General features: G+C 37.7%; 1 pseudogene; it reads left to right on the top strand.

The window, feature by feature from the left end:
* Positions 1–1,542: 1,542 nt before the first annotated feature.
* LOC131944920 (proteasome maturation protein-like) lies at positions 1,543–2,330 on the top strand (annotated as a pseudogene).
* Positions 2,331–22,290: the final 19,960 nt, after the last annotated feature.

Raw genomic sequence — 22,290 nt, 5'->3', positions numbered from 1 at the left:
AAATTTAACTATTAAAAAATATTATGGTCGGCTGTGGGCCCCTAAATGGCTTGCCCCCCCCCCCCCCCGCATTGCGGGGTCTGGCGGCACTGTAGTTCCGCCCCTGGGTCCTATGCCTAACCCTAGCGCTAACGCAAAATTCCTCCAATGCCTCAAACTTTAAGCCTAACATGGACTCTTAATTAATGTCGGATCCACAGAGCCTATGGAGTAATCAGTTTAATGTAAACCATCTAAAGGAATTAGTGATGGGACGGAGTGGCCTAGCGATAGAGAGCTGCACTGCTAACCCTTAAGTCCCGAGTTCGAATCCGGGTTCAAGTCAGTATACCGTCCCTGAGCAGTGCCGGCGCCAGATTATTTAGCGCCCTAGGCAAAACTTATTAAAACACAAATTTCACACAAATTAATTACTAAAACATATGTATAAGAAAACAATTAATTAAAAGTGACCTATTAATTTATTATCAATTGCCTAAACGTTAAATGTATACATCAAAATCAAATTGTACTTGCCTCCTTCGTTGCAAACGTTTGTATTAATTCCTCCAATTCCAGTTTGCAAGCATAATCACGTTTTATTGAAATTGTTGCGTCTACTTTGTACTTTACGACATACCCCCCCTCCTCTCCCCCCCCCCCTTAGAAAATTTTAAGTGCTTCCCCCACCCCCTCCCGGGGGGAAAAGGTCTGGAAAAAAACCACTGAAAAAAAAGTTCTTGTAGTGTTCGACTCTCTGCAGTTTTCCCAAGTTGAGTTCCAAAACGGAACTTACCTGTTTTAAGCTTGACTGTTTTTAGTCATTATTGTAAAATGTCTATATTGTGTGATTATGTAACGATTTTTTTTTTGTTTTTGAAAAATAAAAGGTTATAAATGTTATAGATTCCAGCCTAAAATTGTTATATATGAATCCTTTAGGAGAGAGTGAAAAATATGAAAAGACAATTAATTAGATGTTTAATTAACAACTAAGACTATATGTCTACAAGCATTAAGTATTGCAATCTACAACGGCTACTGATGTATTTGTTTTTCAACTTTATAATGCTAAAAAAACCTACCAAACCATTTTGTTTAGAACTTAAGCTCTATTTTTTTACAGTAACAAATAATAACTTAAATGTTGTATTTATATGTAAGCGGTCAACCTAAGGTGCAGGAATTGAAATGAAAGTTAAGCAACGAATTATCTCCCATTTGAAAATCCAAATAGTAAAATTTTATTCAAGGGAAATAACTTTCACAAGAATTGCTAAATTAATCAAGTGTAACTAAGACATGTTTAAAAAACACAATAAAGCGCTCAAAATTACATTACTTAATAATTATAACAAATCTTTTATATTAATTATGTAACCTTGTAAAAACAATATATTTTTGCCTATTGAATACTTAACTGTATGTTTTCTTTAAAATTCTAATAATAGTAGCTTTATTATAGCATACTTCTATTCAATTCTAATGTTGTACACAATATTGCAGTTTGCAGAGGGTTACTAGAATATCAAATTTTGGATCACCTATATAAAGGGATGAAAACGAAAATGAGTGGCTACCTAACCCTTCGTCCTGAGCCAACATCAAGCAAAGTCATTGATCTACCTAAAGGCCCTTATGGAGTACCAGATGCAATGATATATGGGCTTCAGGCCAGTAGAGAAAGTGCAGGACTTCAGACTGTCCATCCTCTTCTAGCTTCAGAAGAAAATTGGAAAGAACACCAGTTGAAAATGGATTTTGCTATGTTAAGGAATTCTCAAGGTATCCATGCACCACTTAAACTTAATGGAGCGCTACTCTGCTTCAATGATGCAGCGACCACCTTGTCTGCACAGCTCAAATCTCTTGACGGATGGTTTAACAGGAGCTGATGATCACATTGGGTTTGAGGATATTTTAAATAACCCTGCTGACAGTGAGGTAATGGGACAACCACATGCAATGATGGAAAGGCGTTTAGGATTATTGTAATTATCACTTACACAGTCCATTTTTTTAAATGAATAACCTTGTGTTTGTCTGAACTTGTGTTTTTTTTTTTAACTTTAAATCTTCAGTCTTATTAGAGTAAGTGTGAATAAATGCATAGTGTGGTTGCTGAGGTTCTGCCTTGAGATCAATACATTTCTCATTATTTTGAAAGTATGTTCTAATATTGATTTGTTATGAAAAAAGATTGCAGAAAGGTGAAAGTTATAAAGATTGGTCAATACTAAACAAGCTGTTACTCGCATTGTAATGTGAATTCTGTATGGTATTGATAACAATGCATGTTTGTGAAAATAATCTGTGTTGTAACTGATTTCAGTGCAGAATAAAATGTGTTTTACAAAAAAAAAAAAAAAAAAAAAATATATATATATAAAGGCATGTCAATCAAACACGGGTAACTGTTTTAGACATTGCTAGAATTATTGATTAAATATTTTTTAAATTATAATTTGAAAAAAAAAGTTTACGGTTAGTTATAAATTTCATCCTATTTAATATATATTAATACTTTAAGAGTGGTAATATAGATTCCTAAAAAACTAAAGATTTTTCAACTAGAGAACGCCTACTTTTCTTTGTAGTGTGTTTCGTACTGAATTGAAATCATCTAACTTACGATAAACTCGACTACTCGATATTCTCTTCTACATTCACAACACATATCAAACTTCGATACATAAACATAACTAGACTCTATGCTCCAGAATTACGACACCAACTCGTTTAACTTCACCAAGCTCTACAAACGGTACTCCCAATCAACAACGATTTCACTGGACCTACTACTACACTTTAACAGTCAATATAATTCGATACCTTAATACCACAAGAATCAATACTCCCGAAGTCAAGAACTACGACACATCATCACCTACATTCTCATTTCTCTACTACCAATCAGATTCCACTAGCAAATACAATACTTTGAACACCCCGTTATTACAAAACTCTATACACCAGGACAGATTTAAAATTCAAAGTCAGAGAAAACGAGACTTACAAGCCCTATTAAAATGTTAGAAATTTAAATTATGAACTTATTTAATCGTTTTCTACAACAGTTATGTGACACCAACACCAAATTAAAAAGGCAAAGTGACTGGTAAAAAGCGCCCCGACCAGAGTTTCTTCCAGGCATCTTTTCGAAAAAATTTAACCCCCCCCCCCCCCCGAACGAAATGAAATTTTTATAATTTTTATTGAAAATATATACTTTTAACAGTGTCCGCCCCCCCCCCCCAAAGAAAGTTTACCGCCCCCCCCCCGAAAATTGAAAGTGCCCCCCCCCCCCCCCGGAGAAAAAAATCTGGTAGAAACACTGGCCCCGACCTTTCCAACGTAGGGAGGTGGGGTTGCATTTTCACCATCGCGAATAAATATAGGCCTATATAGACCTAATTTTGGGGTGGGGTGCAGAATTAATAGTTCTCCTTGGGTGCCAAAATAGATCGCTACTCATTTATAAAAGTTATTAATTTTATTAGGTACTTTTCGATAATAGCGGTTAAACCTTTTGCGCTTTCCCCCCCCCCCCCCCCTAGGGATGGCGCCCTAGGCGACCGCCTAGTTCGCCTTATAGGTAGCGCCGGCCCTGTCTCTGAGTCCACCCAGTTCTGATGGGTACCTAACTCACGTTAGGGTAAGTAAAGGCGGCTGGGCATAGTGCTGACCACACTATCCCTTCATATGCCGAGGTCGCAGAAACAGGTGAACTCTACTTCACTTGCGCCGTAGACCGACAGGTTTGAAAGAGAACTTTACTTTCTTTAAACGAATTAGTAAAATATTCTTGGATACAATGACGTTTACAGTAAGATTGTAAGATCTCGTTTTAAAATTGTATTTTTATTTTGAGTAAAACATAACTCCGTGTGCTTTCGCTATGAAAAAAAAATCACTGCTCCAAGTAATATAATTAATTAATTAATTAATTGTATTAAAACGAGAGCTGTTTTTGGAATTAATACCCCCCCCCCCCCCCCCAAAAAAAAAATCCACCATCCACTGCACGTGACCACACTACGTCACTAACGCGACCTATAGCAGCATCTCGTGATCACAAGTCACGAGCTATTTGACGAGAGTACCTATATATAGCCGAGACTTGACGAATGGTATTGTGAACTCGGCGTGAGCAGTTTTCCCACGTGCACTCAGACAATGCACGCTGTGTCTTATTTTAACCCGCAACAAACTGCCTGGCTAGTGCGGGGTGGGAACAATTGATGGCGAACTATTTTAGTCACGTCCAGGCTGAAATAATGGTGTGAGTTGTGAAGTAGTACTCACGTGCAGCAAAATATAGCTTTTTTTGAAACTCAAGTGGTTTTTTGTGTTATTTCATAGTTTTTTATACTTACATTGTTGAAGTTATGTTATGAAATATGTTGATACACTCAACGGTTCTGTTAAACATGTTGATAGTGTCAACTATAAATATGTTGATATACTCAACTGTTCTGTTGAACATGTTGATAGCGTCAACTATAAATATGTTGATAAACAGAAATGCTATGTTGAACATGTTGATAGTGTCAACTATAAATATGTTGATATACTTAACTGTTCTGTTGAACATGTTGATAGTGTCAACTATAAATATGTTGATACACTCAACTGTTTTGTTGAACATGTTGATAGTGTCAACTATAAATATGTTGATATACTCAACTGTTCTCTTGAACATGTTGATAATGTCAACTATAAATATGTTGATAAACACAAATGCTCTGTTGAACATGTTGATAGTGTCAACTATAAATATGTTGATAAACACAAATGCTCTGTTGAACATGTTGATAGTGTCAACTATAAATATGTTGATACACTCAACTGTTTTGTTGAACATGTTGATAGCGTCAACTATAAATATGTTGATACACTCAACTGTTTTGTTGAACATGTTGATAGTGTCAACTATAAATATGTTGATACACTCAACTGTTCTGTTGAGCATGTTGATAGTGTCAACTATAAATATGTTGATACACGAAACTGTTCTGTTGAACATGTTGATAGTGACAACTATAAATATGTTGATACACTCAACTGTTCTGTTGTAAGTCTATTGTTATGTTAAAATTGTTTAATAAGATCATTTTTAATCTCTAAATCTCTCCTATTAACTGTCGATAAAGTCAACAAATGTTAATGTGTTGATCATAAAACCGTCTACACAACAAGCAGAAAAAGAATTATTTTTAATTATCTGTGTCAGTGGCGAAATTAAGAGATGCTTTGAGGTAAAGCGCCGTAATTTTATTATTTGTATTATAGTACGGCAAATCCACACTGCAACTAGTATCTCAAACATAAAACTATGCCTACGCCGCTGAATCAGAACAAAAAAAAGGGAAAGAATCTATCTATATATCTATATAATTCTCTTCTGGGAGACGCTAGAAAACAAGCTGTAAACGCGCTCCCTACCATCCCCACCCCTACATGGTCTTAGTGAGCTGTGGTTCACGCTATGTTTACCTTCGTGGAGTCGGGTTTAGTGACGGCTATTAGGGGCAGATAATTTAGTTTGAAACGATTTTAAACGTTGGGGGGGGGGGGGGGGGTGGAAGGAAGGGGCGGTTATGGTCCTTAATGAGCTACTTATAGTGTTTTAAATAAATATTTTCAGTATCAGCGTTGGTACTGTCGAATTCACAAATTATGAATTACTGAAAAGTAGAAAAAAAACAACAACTAAATAGCGGCGTATGTTATGCCGCGGGCCGGCTCGTATATATATATAATTCTCTTCTGGGAGACGTTAGAAAACAAGCTGCAAACGCGCCTTGCAATCCCCTCTCTTCCTCTCTATCGCTACCACCCACCCCCACCCCCTCACATGGTCTGGTGAGCTGTGTTCACTCTAAATGTTTACATTTTACAATCGTAGAGCCGGGTTTAGTGAAGCGATTTTAAACTTAGAGGAGGTAACTAAGGAGAGGCTGCTATCACTGGGGGGGGGGGGGGGGGTTAGTGTTTTAAAGCAAATATTTTCAGTGACAGCATTGGTACTGTCGAATTCACAAATTATGAATTACTGAAAAGTAGAAAAAACAACAACTAAATAGCGGCGTATGATACACCGCGGGTCGGCTCGTACATTTTTAATTACGTTGTATTTAACACCCCAAACAAGACAGGAGAAATGTTTGTACAATTAAAGGGAAATAACCGTTTTAATTTAATACTGAATCAAATTTTATTCATTATTTCCCTTTACTTATTGTCTTATAAAGCTTAAGTATGTAAATTATGCAACACATTTAATTGTTTAAATTTTCGTTAGTTTTCATTTGTGAATTTTATGGCTATTAATATTTATTATAATTTCTTACCTAGCTTTTATTTGTTTAAAACATGTTAATTCAGATAGCTAACAGCATTTGATTATAACTTTTTGTTGGTCCTTAAAATTTGATTATTCTCAACACCTGAAGTTGCTTCCTTAAAAAAAAAAGTTTCTAATCAACCTAAGCTAATCTCTCAGGGCCTTAGCATACCGCGTTTGAAGATTTACAATTAGTTTTTGGCCAAAGATACAATGACTAGGAACTTAATTTTTTAAATGGCTTGACTTGACCTGGTTCTATTTGCTCCTTGTGGAATATGGGGCCTCAACCATATTTTCATTTTGCCCGGCCCCCCGCCTAATAATTCTGCAACCCCCAAAGATATCCCTGCTGTCTTCAGTTCTTCACAAAGAAACCAGGTCTGTCTTGGGCGCCCTCTCTTCCGCTTTCCCTGGCATGTCACATTAGAGCAGGGGTCACCAAACTTTTCAGCCCGAGGGCAGCATTAACTATAAAAAATCAGTTCGGGGGCCAGAGATTTTTCCAGGCATCTCTTCGGGGAGGTAGAGCCCCCCCCCCCCCCCCGAGGAATGTCTACCTAATCTCCCCCCCCTCCCCACGAAAAAAAATGTATATAGGTCATTTGCTTGCAATACAGTGACCTCCAGCTGCAGTTCATCCTTGCAACTGGCCACATTTGCTTCAAATGGGATTTGAAACAGTCTTACTTCTTCTGCCTTTGAATCCAAGTCAGAATACCGCTACTGAAACTGCAGCTGGAGGTTTTTGAAGATCTTGCATGCAAATGACATAGGGCACCGAGCTCTTGCTTCAGCCATGTAGACCTTGCACTACTAAAGGGCGTCAAGTTGTTGCCCTGTACTTGTCCCGAAAACATGACAAGTTTGGATCTGAAGGCCTTTATGTGGGTGTCAGTGGCGTAGGCAGGGGGGGGTTAGGGGGGGTCATAACCCCCCCCATAGACCCCTCGGTATATATAAAAAGTATGAGGGGGGGGGTGCAAATCGAAAGTTTGAGGGGGGGTGCAAATCGAAAGTTTGAGGGGGGGGTGCAAATCGAAAGTTTGAGGGGGGGGTGCAAATCGAAAGTTTGAGGGGGGGGTGCAAATCGAAAGTTTGTCCCCGGGTAAAAATTGGAACCCCCCCCTTGAGACGATCCTGGCTACGCCACTGGTGGGTGTATAGATTTCCCTCTCTTGTAGTTTTAGGTTCAGAAAATTTAAAAGACGTGTTATGTTTGCAGCAGAGGCCAATTTCTATATTTTTCATCAGACATTAATGGCAGCGGCTTGCTTTGTTTTCCAGGAAGTCACCTATTTCCTTTCTTAACCTAAATACCCTTTTCAGGACTTTCTCAAAACTTCGTCATTTTACGGGCAAATCTTGCAATTCTCTGTTTGTATCTTTCTACATGTCTCTGAACTATCTATGGTTGAGTCCATGTGACCTTATAAATTCACCATCTTCACCACAGGATTCACTACACTGCGTATGTCCACATATGTAACACACAAACCTTGCTGGTGAATAAATAATACAGTGCAGGAACATTGGTTGTAGAATGTTTTTCTCATTACACATCTGCTCCGCTTGTCCAATCAAGCCTTTCTTTATGCCACTAATGTTCTTCCTCCGTCAACAGTCAGGTAACTGAGGTTAGTCCAGTCCAAGTTAAAATCAGCAAATGTTTTTTTCAACTTATTGAATATATCCTCTCCGTGTCCTAAAAGCCAGCTCTTGTGTTATGTTCATGTCTTCATCCACACCTCTAATAAACACAAGCAGTTGAGAGGTAGAACCGCTGTCCATTTTAATGAAGGTCTGTAGCTTCTCTGTGCTTGTCTTGGAGACTCTCCATGTCTCTGCTCCTTTTAACAAAAAGCCGTTTGAATTTAGTATCCTAATTTTGTTGTGTTAAAGATGGCAGAACTGTAAAATCGTAACGAGCTCTATTGATCCCTTTTTAAGGACTTACTGTTGTAATATTAGCTTACACTATAATGGTCAACACTCACTACTACTATTTTTTCATTTCACCCCAAAAAAAATGTTTGTTGTAGACTTGCAAATTGTAATGTTTTTTTCTGTTTCGTTGCAATTAGTTGTTGTTGTTGTTAGCGTAGGTTAAAAATTTGTTAGAAGTAATTACTTTATGGAAAAGTTGTTCGGTGATGTGTAAAGATGTGGCTGTGTAAAGATGTTGGCTGTGTAAAGATGTTGGCTGTGTAAAGATGTTGGCTGTGTAAAGATGGTGGCTGTGTAAAGATGTTGGCTGTGTAAAGATGTTGGATGTGTAAAGATGTTGGCTGTGTAAAGATGTTGGCTGCGTAAAAATGTTGGCTGTGTAAAGATGGTGGCTGTGTAAAGATGTTGGCTGTGTAAAGATGTTGGCTGTGTAAAGATGTTGGTTGTGTAAAGATGTTGGTTGTGTAAAGATGTTGGATGTGTAAAGATGTTGGCTGTGTAAAGATGTTGGCTGTGTAAAGATGTTGGCTGTGTAGAGATGTTGGCTGTGTAAAGATGTTGGCTGTTGTAAAGATGTTGGCTGTGTAAAGATGTTGGCTGTGTAAAGATGTTGGCTGTGTAAAGATGTTGGCTGTGTAAAGATGTTGGCTGTGTAAAGATGTTGGATGTGTAAAGATGTTGGTTGTGTAAAGACGTTGGCTGTTGTAAAGATGTTGGCTGTGTAAAGATGTTGGCTGTTGTAAAGATGTTGGCTGTGTAAAGATGTTGGCTGTGTAAAGATGTTGGCTGTTGTAAAGATGTTGGCTGTGTAAAGATGTTGGCTGTTGTAAAGATGTTGGCTGTGTAAAGACGTTGGTTGTGTAAAGACGTTGGCTGTGTAAAGATGTTCATTGTGTCAAGTTTCTGGTTGTAAGTTGTCTCCCCTCCCTTGTCCGTCATGCAATCGATGATTTAATCAGCTTTAATTAATTTTAATTTCCCACCCCTAAGGCCGTGACAAGATAATGACAGCCATGGCGTTTTACGACGTACACCCCGCCGTGTCTTTATTACCTCTCCATGTAAGATGGTTGGCCGTGGGCTTTTTTATCTCTCCGTGGTGTGGTGCGTAATGGTTTGGTGCGCAATAGTTTGGTGCGCTTTATTATACCTGACTAGCCATCGGTACCCGAATTATAGGCCTATATATTTTAAAATGTTGAACTTGTTTGAGAAACAAAAAATTATAAAATAGTTATTGGTCAAAACGCAATGTGCTTTACTACACGTCGAACGATATTAGTGACAAAGCAAAGAAATAACCAATTAGCTAAAAATCCGACACATTTAACATAACACAGGCACACACCGATTAAGTGACTTAAATGATTCCGTTAAAAACTCGACTATTCCATTGTATTCTTCGTGTTTTTAAAGTAATTTATTTTTATTAGGTTTTTATGTATAGATCTATAAATCTAAATGAAATAGTTCATTTCTTCATCGGTAACCATACCATATTAAATGCACTCGCTGATTAAGAGACTTAAAATTAAGAGACTTAAAACATTTCGTTACTACCCCGACTGTTCAAAGGCAGTTATGTTGTTTTTGTCTTTTAAAATAAAAATGTATTATGGGAATAGATTCTAGAGTAGATTATAGTCTAAATCTAGATCTTAGCGTCTACGTCTAGTTTTTCCGTAGATCTAGTCTAGATCTAGAATCTCTAGATCTGGAATCCAAATAGATAAAGTAAATTTTATAAGTAAGCCGAGAAAATTATATTATATACATTTCATAGCGTGCGTAGATCTAAATCAAATTTGAATGAAATAGTTCTTTTCTTTATATTCTAAAATCGGAAGATGACCCCATTTTTTTTTTTTTTTTTTTTTTAAAGTCAAACAATTTATTCATATATCAATATAAGCAATATAAAATGTTCATAACATTTGAAATAGAATGAAAAGTGTCTAAATTCACACATCAGCAACAGCTGTCACTCAATTGTTCTGGTAAGTTCCACACATGAAATTTTAGCTGGTTTCCATTTCATCAGTGTTTTCATTGAACATGAACTCTTGCTGGTACTCTTTAAGAAATTGTGTTGACCGAGATTCATCTAAAAATAAGGAATACACTCTCTTGATGTCATCAACATCAACTTCTGAACCCTTGCGTTTCCTGCACACCATGAGGTTTGTGTAAACGTTTGGAGAGTGACGTCATTGTTTTATGCGTTCTTTTTCACAATTATAAATTTTTTTCCTGTTGCATAATTAAAACTGTTTTTCTACGTTCGAATATGCCTTTATTTTTTATTTTTATTCTTTAAATAAAATTGTGGTTATACATTTAAAACATCTACCATATTATTTTCAACAAAAATCCGTATCAAGTTCTCCATATATCTCTGATGTGATTTCAGGCGAAAATATTTTGCGGACAGAGAGAGAGAGAAGTGAGCACATGGTCTTTTATATATTAGGATTGATAAAATGTGTAATTATTAGTGTAACTTAGTCTAGGTATAAAGAATTATCTTACCGTATTTAGAACTTGTATAAAGCTATGCAACGTTTGAAGCTGAGGACGTTGATTAAAATAAATAGACTTAGTGGCAGCGTTGTTTTAGGAAGAGTTGCTGGTCTGTGTGTTGATGGATCGAATACCACTTAAGCATGAATCTGGTTTAGAGGTTTGAAGCGTGTATTACAGGCAAACTTATGCAGAGGTATGAAATTTTTTAGAATATCTTTTTTACTGTGTACATGTCATACAAATGTGTCACACACCTTTAAACAATTCTATTCCTACGTATTTCTCCTAATTGTTGAAAGAAGTCTATTCATCATACTTTTCATATAGTCCACATATGTATACAATATTTTGTTCAGATCTAGATTTTTTAATAACGTATCTTCATTAAGCTAGTTTAATTTCTAATTTTTTTGTGAAAATATTTTTGATTTTTGTGACTTTTAAACCCAAAATGACAACTGACCCAGTCCCTTAACCCCTGACATTTCTATCCGTATCTAACTTTTTATTTCCCTGACATTATTCCATCCGTATCTAACTTTTTATTTCCCTGATATTTCTTAATCCGATCTGTGCCGATCACCCAGGCACCCTGGCAGGTAAGTCTCAGTTCAAAAACATAAAACAAAAACACGAGCAAGGCAATTAGAACAATATACGGGTTGTGATCAATGGCTTGGATATTAATCTCCGTATTCGGCGTGGTAGGTGATGAAGTTTTTATGGCCAAGTCACAGCGGGTAGTCCGAAGAAGCTTTAGGTTTAATTGAACTTGACATTTTATATTACTAGCTCTTTGCCATTAAAACTTGACAATTTGTACTGCTAGCTCTCTGCCATTAAAACTTGACAATTTGTAATGCTATCTCCCTAGCATTAAAACTTGACATTGCATAACACTTGACATTTTTACCATTATCTCTATACCATAATGACCATTTATAGTGCTGAATCTCTACCATTAAAACTTGACAATGTTACTGCTAGCTTTCTGCCATTTAAACTTGACATCTTATACTACTAGCTGCCTACCATTAAAACTTGAGATTTAAAACTTGACACTTTTACCATTATCTCTACACCATATTGACCATTTATACTGCTGAATCTCTACCATTAAAACTTGACATTTGTACTGCTTGCTCTCGACTATTGAAACTTGACATTTTATATAATAAGATGTATTAAAACTTGATATATTGGCAGCTAACTTTCTTCCATTAGAACTTGACCTTTTATACAGCTAGCTCTCTGCCATTGAGACTTGACATTATCATACGACTAGCGCCATTGAAACTTGACATTTTATACCCATAGTTCCCTCCCATTAACACAGTATAAAAAAATGAAGCTTAGTTTGAATTTACGAGCAATTGATGTGATTTATATGGTGAAGTTTCATCAACGGACTGGGTGCTAATCAGCGCTACAAGAAGATTATATGAACCGTTTACCTCGGGGTAAATTTGCTAGTATACCCGTGGTGTGACGAGCGGTCGTTAGATGGGGATGGGGTTGGGGGTGGGGGTGGGGTGAGTACACAGCAGGGGTGGCTTTGTATTCACGTGATTAATACGCGCAATAAAAAGAAATGAACGTAAACAATAGAAGCGGCCATTTTAATACCACCAAAGGCAGATCACCTAGAATGAAGGTAACTAATAAAAAGCAGCAGTTTGTAAGATCGCGTAAGATCGCATCACGGCCGATTATAAAGGGATGATAGCAACTAGTAGGACTAGCCTATATATATATTTTTCTCTCACCCACTTTACTAACTGCTTGATACTCCCCACCATTTTTTTTTTACCCCTGGTGTAAATAGACTTGGAACAAGATACCAAACTCGCAACATAAAAGTTTGCAAGCGCTCAACTGACACAAAAGTGACGGCACGTGAATACTTTATGTAGAACTAAGAGGGTCGGGGCGGGCTATGTTTTTGTTTTATTCTGTGATAATGCGTAGAGAATCGGTAAAAATAATATATTTGTATTTTGTGTGATGTAGTAAATATACAATAGCATATGTTTTTTTGAAATCATATGTGTTGATAGGTCAAACATTTTGTTTCTTAAGCGCAGTGACATTTTAACCCATTAGTTGCATGTTTATATGTTTATAAAATTCTCTAATCATCTATGGTATTTGTTAATTATAAAACACAATAAAGGGATAATATACTATTTTAAAAAATACGATTTTTTTATTTGTTTATAAACATAATAAGACAAATAGCTTGAATTAGTAGATATTATCCAGTAATAGATCATAAAATGGGATGATTAAAATGTATCAACATTTTTTACAATACTATGGATACTAGGCATGATAGATTTTATAGTAGTAATTGTGTCAAAGTCATTATTTCCAGAAAATATTTTATTTCACACTAGGAAATGTGTTTTTTAACCTTTGTCGCTATAAGGTAGACAACTGCTGTTTTTCTTTGTAACAAAATAAAACACTGATAGCCTCCCTTTAATTAAATCGGGGGTGGGGGCGTTGAATTCAGTGTTGAATTCAGTGTTGAATTCCGCAACATTAATTTAATATTTTTTTTTTTAATGCTAAAAATCTTTAAAATACCGAGTAAAATAAATTATGTAGATACTTATACATATGACATTACAATTAGTTATGTGGGAAATGATATTTATGACATGACAAATACGACATCTGGTAACATTAATAAAAGAAAAATCATTTTTCCTTCACGATTTTGACCACTGTCCACTGCCACACATTGTTAAACCAACATCATAAGATATTGAAGTATATCTCATAAGACGTTTGATATATGTTTCAGAGCTCAACGCAAAATTCAACGCCCCCTTTCCCGATTTAATTAAAGGGAATCTATCGATTTTTTATTTTATTGTTTAGACATTAGAAGGGAAATTGTAACACTGTATCTGCACGCATGCGCCTACTTATGTAATAGGAATGTTACTTGATACAATTTTAAATTTATTTAAAATAATGATAATAATGATAATAATAATAATAAAAATAATAATAATAATACAACTAGTTTGTACAGGTACTAGAGAAATGTTTTAACGTACTGGAGAAAATGTCTAAAATCTTCATGTGGTATGAAAATTAAACTTACTGTAAAAGTATAGTTTCAAGCAGTTTTCAGACACCATATAGGCGTACACGTGTAAACTATATTTTAAAAATGTGGTTTGGCTTTTATTCCCCAGGTTTGTTTTCTATTTTGCAAAATGAAATTGAATTTTTAAAAACTCTACTTCACCTGTCCTAATAAGCTACTTCTACCACTATATTTTAAGTTGATTAAAAACGAAATAAAAACCGTCATGTATGACTTAAAAAAAACCCCGAACAGATAACTCTTTTCATATTTTCTATTTACAGTGTTATTTCCCTTGCATTGCAGATTCTCAAAAAAAAAGTTTTTTTGTTAAATTTAAACGATACTGTAGCATGACAACGTGAATAAAATATGTACATGTCTCCCATATCATTCATGTCTCGCTGACATGTATTCTCCTATACATTTTCCTAGTTTTTTTTTCAAAGTTTTTTAAGGTCGTGTCAGCGTTCATGTCAGTCTACACCGCCATGACAATCATTAATTCATTAAGAGATTGACATAACAGTATGTCAGTGGGGTAAAAATACATGACGTTTATCATACATTTTCTTCATATGGTTGTGTACACCAAAATGGAGGCGGAGTCTCACATCTTTCTCTATTATTTAATGCTGTACTTTTACATTTTTTTTTTTTAATAATCTATGAAAATAACTTGCTTTTTAACCTGTTGAGTTAATCACAAATAACTCATATAAAATGGAAATCAGTTACATTTTTTATTTACCACAGTCACATATATCATTTGTGTAAGATTTTAGTCAAATTGATTCCTCTCCGTGTGGTGTAGGGAGTGCTCTGTCCGTCTTAGCTGGAAAATTACGAATATAATTTCACTCCTTTCTACCGAACCGATTTTTTTCAAAAGTAACATGTAGGTCAAATTACAATGGCAATGAATTTGTGACATGCTTTTTGACATAAGTGAAAGTTTTATTAATTTAAAAAGAATGATTAAAAATTGCTTTATAAAGTACTGCTAGTGTCTCGCTTTCTCTCTAAACATTTGGTGTATGCCGTCAGCCCATATGGCTCGAGGTCTTGTACGACAACATCCGCATGTTTTGTTTCATATTTTGGAATTGTGTGGTTAGTGTGGGGAAGGTGTGTGGTTAGTGTGTGGAAAGTGTATTGGGTACGGTGGAGCGGGTCGTATCAGGTATCTGTCACTCGCGGAGAAGTTGTCAAGTGACCTCTTGACCTCGGAAGTCGCAAACCGTTACACGTGGGAGGTTGGAAAAGTTTCTCAAAAGCCAACAAACATCTTGACTGAAACACGAACAGGGGCTCGTTATTCACGGGGGGAGGGGGGGGGGGACATGTTGGGTAAGGCGTGGACCTCTTCCCTTTTCCACACGAGTTGTTTACCCTTTCATTTAGGTCGTCGCCTATGTTCAACACTCCACGAGTCATCTTGGGTTCTGCGGTTGCGGCCCTTTTTCCGGTAACGCTTTCCTGCAGTTATCGAACCTACAAGCGAAACTTAAACTCGGGGGTGGCTTCCCTTTTGTCCGGGGACAGTTTTGACACCCCCGAGTGTTAAAGTGTCATGGTGTTTGTCTTTGAAAACCCACCAAGCGCTGGATCAAACTCATTTCTTACTCGATGGTGACATTTTTGTTTCTGTCTGGCCCCACAGCCGGGTCGTGTTTTGGTTTCATTTTGCCTGCTTTACGAGAGGGTGAGAGATTTCATAATGAAGACTGAAATTACAGGTGGTCTTATAGTTCATAGGTGGGATTTCTGGAAGTAGGTGAATATCGACTGGTTATATAGTTATAGGTAGGACTTCTCAAAATACGTGAATATCGACTGGTTATATATAGTTCAAAGGTTGGAATTTCTCAATGTAGTTGATTAAACGCCCTACGATATATAGATGGTTTGATGAATTGCATTATTAACAGTGGCTTGAATTTCGTGACGTAAATTTGGGAAAAAAAAAAACAACAGAGGCGTAGCGACCCTTCCCGGCGCCCGGGGCCAAACTTTCGATTTGGCGCCCCCTCCAAATATTTTTTATATTTATAATGCAAAACTGCAGCTAAAATGAGCTTTTATTTTTTTTCCAAACCATTTTGGCGCCCCCTAGGGTCATATGTACCCCCTCCCGCCCTGCCCCCACCCCTCGCTACGCCTGTGAAACCCAAGCCATCCCACCCTTCCATCTTTAAATCTACGGACCTTCCCACACTATTACCTCATCAGTGGTGTGGTGGTCCGTCTCCACAAAATAAGTGACGCCTCACCCAAGAAAAAATTAGCCTGCAAATCTGGAGACGATCATCTAGCTAGTCCACGACGTAGCATTTATTGTTTGAACCCGCTGATAGAAATATAATTAAGGACGAAGAAGAAGAAAAGTGACGTTCGTTTTAATCATCACAGCAACAATGAGAAAATAAATAAGATATTTACCGTTATTTGATACGAAAGTTACATTAATGAAAACATCAGTTGTCAACATTCATATCAATTCCTACTTCTAAGAAAAGGAAATTTCATTAACTATTTAACAGCTAATTTTATTAACACCAGTCTAGGCCGTCTAACCACCTCTGCTAATTATCATTACTACTATTACCTTCTGTCCTTGATTAATTATGATGTCGACTTCTTAACAACATGCTGTATGCTTTTCAATTTAATAATCTTATCATTAATTTTTTATTGTAATTAATAAGTCTGCACATTTTTTTTAGCTTTTGTTTAATAAGCAAACGTGTTAAATGAATTTCGACAACGTATCCTTTTAATCAGCATTTTAACACCGTAATATTAAGCTCGTATGTAAAGATATTTGAAGACGACTAGGTAAATTAATATCTTCACACTTGATGAAGGTAATTAGAAAATCGTGTGGTGTTATAATTTCATTAAATTTTTTTTGTTGGTGGGAAAATGTGATGTCTATGTGAGGATAATCTGACACAGGTAGTGTGAGGATAATCTGATACAGGCTATGTGGGGATAATCTGATAATCTGAAACAGGTAGTGTGAGGATAATCTGATACAGGCTATGTGGGGATAATCTGATAATCTGATACAGGTAGTGTGAGGATAACCTGAAACAGGCTATGTGGGGATAATCTGATAATCTGATACAAGTAGTGTGAGGATAATCTGATAAAGGCTATGTGGGGATAATCTGATAATCTGATACAGGTAGTGTGAGGATAACCTGATACAGGCTATGTGGGGATAATCTGATAATCTGATACAGGTAGTGTGAGGATAATCTGATACAAGCTGTGTGAGGATAATCTGATGCAGGCTATGTGGGGATATTCTGATACAAGCTGTGTGAGGATAATCTGATGCAGGCTATGTGGGGATAATCTGATACAAGCTGTGTGAGGATAATCTGATGCAGGCTATGTGGGGATAATCTGATACAAGCTGTGTGAGGATAATCTGATGCAGGTTGAGGTTGTGATGGGATAATCTACGTTCTGTAGGGTGGGGGGGGGGGATTATCTGATACAGGTTGTGTGAGGATAATCTGATACAGGTTGTGTGAGAATAATCTGATACAGGTTGTGTGAGGATAATCTGATACAGGTTGTGATGGGATAATCTAAACTCTGTGGGGGGGGGGGGGGATTATCTGATACAGGTAGTGTGACGATAATCTAATACAAGTTGTTTGAGAATAATCTAATACACGTTGTTTGAGAATAATCTAGTACATGTTGTGGTTTGAAATAATGGTCGGCTTCAGCTGCTGCGCGCTGTATAAAAACATATGGCGTTAGCATAGTGGTATAAAGAGAAGATTGGATATGTTCGGTACTCTTTCGCCTCTTGCAGCCTATATGTTTATATATATATATATATATATATATATATATATATATATATATATATATATATATATATATATATATATATATATATATATATATATATATATATATATATGATTGCATATATATAAACAAGAGGTATGGCAAAATATGTCCATTGTACCTAATGTATCTCTACGCCTCTGAACAAACGGATCCTAACGAGGCTTATATCGCCGAGCGTATGATCGTGGGCGGTACACGGGTCCCACGTGATTAACACCGTCAGGTACCTGTGGACAGGCCCTGGGTGGCAGGCGACGTTCACAGGCAGACGTTAGGTCTCATTAAGACACGTCCACAAGCCGAGTTTTCTGTACACATTTGTACACATTGACGTCGACCGTTCGTGTCTTAGAGATACAAGTATCCTTGTATCGGATACAAGTATCATCGGCTCGGTCGTCCATCATTATCCGGCTACGTCTGGTGTTGAGGTAACCGTTGCTTGAGTAAAAACAGATGGGAGATGGAGGTATTTTGGCGAGGGGCTAATGTTGGGCAATTTGCTGTCGTTAAATATTATGACACCTAAACAGCTGAGCTTGATAGGTATACATTAGGTGAGTTAACAGGGGCAGAGGTGTGTCTCAGGGGGGTGATAGGGTGGTGTAGGTGTGTCTCAGGTGGGTGATGGAGTGGTGTAGGTGTGTCTCAGGTGGGTGATAGGGTGGTGTAGGTGTGTCTCAGGTGGGTGATAGGGTGGAGTAGGTGTGTCTCAGGTGGGTGATGGAGTGGTGTAGGTGTGTCTCAGGTGGGTGATAGGGTGGAGTAGGTGTGTCTCAGGTGGGTGATAGGGTGGTGTAGGTGTGTCTCAGGTGGGTGATAGGGTGGAGTAGGTGTGTCTCAGGTGGGTGATGGAGTGGTGTAGGTGTGTCTCAGGTGGGTGATAGGGTGGAGTAGGTGTGTCTCAGGTGGGTGATAGGGTGGTGTAGGTGTGTCTCAGGTGGGAGATAGGGTGGTGTAGGTGTGTCTCAGGTGGGTGGTAGGGTGGTGTAGGTGTGTCTCATGTGGGTGATAGGGTGGTGTAGGTGTGTCTCCGGTGGGTGATAGGGTGGTGTAGGTGTGTCTCATGTGGGTGATAGGGTGGTGTAGGTGTGTCTCAGGTGGGTGATAGGGTGGTGTAGGTGTGTCTCAGGTGGGTGATAGGGTGGTGTAGGTGTGTCTCAGGTGGGTGATGGGGTGGTGTAGGTGTGTCTCAGGTGGGTGATAGGGTGGTGTAGGTGTGTCTCAGGTGGGTGATAGGGTGGTGTAGGTGTGTCTCAGGTGGGTGATAGGGTGGTTATAACATAATAGTGTTGAAGGTATAACGATGTTTTGTTGTTGATTATATGATGGTGTTGTTGCTGTATTGTGTGGGTGCAAAACTTTCAATGTTGTTAACAGTTCTACAAGTTTAGGTAAGAAAAACAGACAAATAATAAATACATTACATATTCTGGTTCGTCAGTACAGTGTATTATAGTTACTTTAATAGGCTGGAGTTCGAACCTGAGCTCGCATTTGTAAAACGTCAGTGAGCCAACTCAGCACTAATAAATACCTGGCGCTTGTAGGGTGAACTAAATACAGCAGGCAATCTAATTATCAGCTTCATCTTGACCAGATCATCAGAACGACTCTACTCCATCTACAAAACCTCTCGTTCCAAAACGCGACTTTACCCCTACTTTTTCCGCCGCATAAATAAATAAACCATCGTCACGTGAGATGGAGGCGACAAAAATGGTTTCCCCCCTCCTCCCCTATTTCTTATCCAGCCAGGCCCCGCAACTCTGGTGAAATAACTTTAATCACCGGTCCATTTAGGAGAATTTTGGGGTAATCTCATTGATTAAGGAAATGCTTTCCACCAATGCAACGCATTAGGAGGATAATTATGCGCGAATTATTGCCGGTTTTTTTTATTTTTAGTTTGGTTTCGATATGCGTCATTTTGCATTACATTTGTAATACTTCTTAAAATAATATGTTGTTATTTTTTGTTGTTGTAAAGATATGTACATTAGCGTACGCAGGCTTAGGTGATGTTTGAGACAAATAAAGATAAATAAAACAAAAAACGTCGGTTGGACAGTATCGATGCCTTTTATTTGCAACATGTATCGATTATAATAGGGTAGGGTTCATTTGAGGTTCAGGAATAAATTCAGAATTATGGACAAGGTCACGACTCTAGATATATAGGCAGGATTATGGATAAGGCCAGGAAAGGATAGGATTACGGGTTTGGTCAAGATTACGGTATGGATAAGGATTAGGGATAAAACCTCGATTAAGTATTGGTTAGAAATAAACAGCAGATGTAGTGCACGGTATTGTAGCAAACAAAACAGAGGTTAAATGTTAATGTTATATGGTGATAGTTGTACCGTTGTAATATCGTGTTAATACATACAACATGACGTTAGTTATTTATAATAGATCAACACGCAGTATAAATAAATTATAACTGCAGACACATCACTAATCTGTCTTAACTAATTATGTTTCGACAGAAGGTCTTCATCAGAATAAAAGTAAAATTCTATTTTCTAACCTCACGCCCAAAGAGTTCGCTTATTTCCGTGACCTCGGCATATAAAGTGATAGTGTGGTCACTACAATGGTCAACCACATTTACTTTCCCTAACAAGAGTCATGTACCCATCACAGCTGGGTGGACTCAATCACATTCTACGGACTTGAACCCGGATTCGAATTCAAGACTATTGAGTTAACAATCGTATACTCTACCATTCGACCACGCCATCCCCTTCATAAAAAAAAAAAAAAATTGGTACATTTTTTTTCATTCGAAAACATCGTTGAGTATTGATTTATTCTTCGTATTGTTACTCATCTTTACACTACCATTAAAATCTCTGCTACAAGAATCCTTTTTACGCCACCCAACACCTCCTCTACTAATTGATTTAAGATTTTCTAATATAACAAAAGCGACCTTTACCCTTGGACTTTACCCCTTCCACAGCTAATCCACAAACGTCTCAATAATTAATCAACCCCGACCTTCTACCCTACCTAATTAGTTTTCTCCACAATCTCTGGCACCGAGACACCTGAAACTTTCACCTGAGCGCGGCACAGGTTCCTTCCCATCCTACATGCAGGGAACTTTGACCCGGGGATTAGCGTTACCGTAGATTATCAACCGACCAGTCCCGGGGTTTTTTTTTTTTTTTCTCTATGTCCTTCTCACATCATCACATCATCACACCACAGCTACAAGTAACTCGACGCGTCAGCAGCAGGAATACACACACACAGAAAAAAAAACATGACGCCGGCTCATGAAGATCGTGACTCGGCGTCAAATAACAAATCTATCTGCAGGCGTCCAATGTCATCTGCTGTCATGCTGAACTTGAGTCAGCGGCATGACGCCGCGTCAGTTTGCAACATGTATTTCATTTTTACGGTATATATTTCTAGTTGTTTTTTTTTTTTTTGTCACTTCGATGGTAAGTTGAATCTAGAGATGGTGCTACATGGTGGGACAAAAGATCATAGCGGCCACCTTACATTTGAACAAAAAAAAAACAACACATGTGTGAATAAAGAAATTATATAGGGGTATTAATGATAATTAGTAAAAAGTAAAAAAAAAATACACATGTGAATAAAGAAATGAATTAGGGATATAGATGATAATTAGTAAAAAAAAATACTTATGTGTATAAAAAAGATGAATTAGGGCTGTAGATGATAATTAGTTATACATCCTGATTGCAATAAGTATACATATATAATTCTCGAGAAATTGACGTCCAGTCGTCAGTTTGATGACATAATGAACATAATTCACGTCATACGCGGTATCAGATTGACACATATTTATCTTGTCTTTGTAAGTAACAAGTTGTTTAACGTTGTTGGGCTATAGTCAAGTCTGAGCGTGGCGTCGCTTTGTACTGATGTCGTATGGAGTTGTGTAGATGGCCTTTGATATCGGCGTGTTTCACTGTGGTACCGACGTCCCAACTGTCCTGACGTACCGACGTCCCAACTGTCCTGACGTACCGACGTCCCAACTGTCCTGACGTACCGACGTCCCAACTGTCCTGACGTACCGACGTCCCACTGTGTCGTAGTACCGACGTCCCCACTCTGATGTAATACCACCATCCTTATACTGTCGTAGTACCCATGTCCCACGGTTTCGTAGTATAGACGTCCCACTCTGTCGTAGTACCCACGTTCCACAATGTCGTAGTACCGACGTCCCCTGTAGTACCACCATCGTTATACTGTTGTAGTACCGACGTCCCCTCTGACGTATAGTACCGACATGTAATGCTGTAATCAATACCTACCACCGCACTGTGTTGTAGTACCGACTTCTCCTTCTTTTAAAGCTATAGAGGAAGGTCAGAGATGTTGGAGTTCTGTAACAGATTAGAAACCGGAAACTGTAATAAAAGATGACCTTGGCCATCACTCCCACATCGCTTCTTCAAGTTTCCGTTTAAAGGTTTGTGTGTGTCAGTGCCCGTGTATGTTTTTTTTATGCATGCGTGTGTGT

This window comes from Physella acuta, unplaced genomic scaffold, assembly GCF_028476545.2.
Source record: "Physella acuta isolate Inbredline_101_S28 unplaced genomic scaffold, ASM2847654v3 ptg000515l, whole genome shotgun sequence".
NCBI lineage: Eukaryota > Metazoa > Mollusca > Gastropoda > Physidae > Physella > Physella acuta.
This window is presented reverse-complemented; position numbering and strand designations above follow the sequence as displayed.